The sequence below is a fragment of the Nematolebias whitei genome, chromosome 21 (assembly GCF_014905685.2).
Source record: "Nematolebias whitei isolate Nwh7 chromosome 21, NemWhi1, whole genome shotgun sequence".
Classification (NCBI taxonomy): Eukaryota; Metazoa; Chordata; class Actinopteri; order Cyprinodontiformes; family Rivulidae; genus Nematolebias; species Nematolebias whitei.
The window spans coordinates 31,842,191-31,844,476 of NC_056518.1; positions in this window are offsets into that span (position 1 = coordinate 31,842,191).

Below are 2,286 nucleotides of genomic sequence, written 5' to 3' on the forward strand. Positions count from 1 at the left end.
ACAGCAACCAAACTAAGAGAGATTTGCTAATGGATTTATGCCAGATGCCCTTCGTGACAAAACCTGGGCTTGAACCAGCGCCTCAGGATTGCACGAGTACTGACCACTGTGTTAATAAAGAACGTGCATATGGTCAAGCCTTTACTTAGACCTGACAAATAACTGTAGGCTCACCCCACACTTTGTTGTGAATGATTCACAGCTCGTCACTAAAGTTTAGCTCAGTATCTGAAATTTACAGAGGTAAAACAAATTTACAAAGGTTCAGCCATTTTTGTGTCGTCTACGGTCAGTTGGCTGAGGCAGCCATCTTAAACTGGGTTGAGTGATAAAGTTAACCAGTTGTACATGTCCATCTACTGATTACGTTCAAAGTTTCTTTAAAATCTATTTAGCTTGGCCAACAGTACAGGCAAACAAACCCATTACGGCCCAGGTTTTGCCTTTGGCGGGCGGTGAAAGTGATTAAGGTTCTGTTTATGACCGATCAAACTGGTTTTAAAACCTAATCTCACTGGGCCGCTGAACAGCGACTGCAAAGGAGTTTTCAAAACATCCCAAAACGCTTGCACTGATTCTCAGTTTCCTCACAGAAGTCACAAAGTTCTCTCAAAGTGCTCAAAAAGTTTCAACTCGTTTAAAAAAAAGTTGTGCAGGACATTTTCTGCCGTTTACGAACGTTTGTAAATGAAACATCTTAACTAAAGGACTGCGAGGGTGTCTTTTGGATAAAGGAGGGTTGGAAGTACAAGGTTAGACAGAAAGATCTTTGTGGTTGTAAACGAAAGATCTTTGTGGTTGTAAACGCACGTTAGGAGATTTTAACTGAAGATGTGTCTCCAACAGCGTCCGTGCGCAGACAGTTGTGTCACTCCGGTGATGTGTCTCTTGTAAATGAGCCCCCGAGGCTCAATGGGACTAATTGTATAAATAAAGGTTGAATGAATGCGTCAATCAGCCACTTCTAGTGACTTTTAGGACAGCCGATCACTGCCGTCCTTCCTGGGACACACCCCATCTAAAAGCTGCTCTGTGTGAGCCTCTTCTCCCCCTCCTGAACTCCACCCAGACAGCCTCTGAATGGAAAGGTGTGCCTGCCTGTACCACGGTATCTGTTTACACAGATAGGGGCCGCCCTCCAGCTGCTCCTGTGAGGAGTCTAACACCTAATACACTCACATGTTCACAGACTCCCCACGTACAGTACAAATACTTCCCTCCCCCTCCTTTGGCTCACAACAGAGGTTCCACAGCGAGCACATGCACTTCAAATTGTATGTGGTTTGATTAATAGCATTAGCGGTGGAGACTGGACTACATCCTCCCCATGCAGTGCTGGAAAATTCCTTGGAAACATGCAGACAGATCACTATAAACCCCACTCTGCTTGAATATTGAAAACATGTGACCAAAACTGCAGAGTGGGTCCAAACACGGTTCTTTTTCTTTGGTACCATTTGCTCTACAGGAAATGCACCTTGACCCCGAATCCCAAGTAAAGCTAGAAGCCCCAAGTAAAAAGAAAGCTACACATCTTGCAGTCTGGAACTCTTGCAAGTTCACAAACTAGGATTTTGGGATTAAATATAAATTTTAATAACCCAAATAAAAATAATAAAATAAATCACTGAAAATTATTCAGTCTGATTGCACAACGGGCCTGGAGACAGTTTGAATGACTTAGAACTGTGTCCAGGTCTAAACATGGAGCCTGAGCCGAAGATGGGGTCCTGGTGTTCAGACTGCTCTCGTCTGACTCTTCAAAATGACACTTGAAGCTATAAAGAAACAAATCCTCTGGAAACAGTTTGAAACACTTTCAGCCAGAAGAACCTGAAAACTACAAATCTTAGATCCGACCTGTAACTCTGTCACACGACGATACGATCAAAGGTCGAGGAGAACAGACACAACGGGTTCTTCACAACACGATTTGATCTTATGGTAAAACGGTCAGGAAAGGCAGCGGGCGATAAGCATTCCTCCAAAGAATGCTAGGCCTTTAACTTTAACACAAGACATATAAACTACATAAAAACAGAACCCGTGGACTAACAGATCCATAAAACCCTACATTTAACTCCCAGTTAAACACAGTGAACATGTCAAAGGTTCAAACTGGGAAACTAGATCATCTTATGCGGAGTTTGATGTCAGCAACACATCTTTTAAAGTTTCCTCTGAGAACATCCCCTCTTCTGACAGTCTCTGAACGTCCAGGCCTTGAGGAGACCAGTTGTTGGAGGTTTAGAAGGACACAAGAAGACCAGTTGTTTGAGGTTTCTG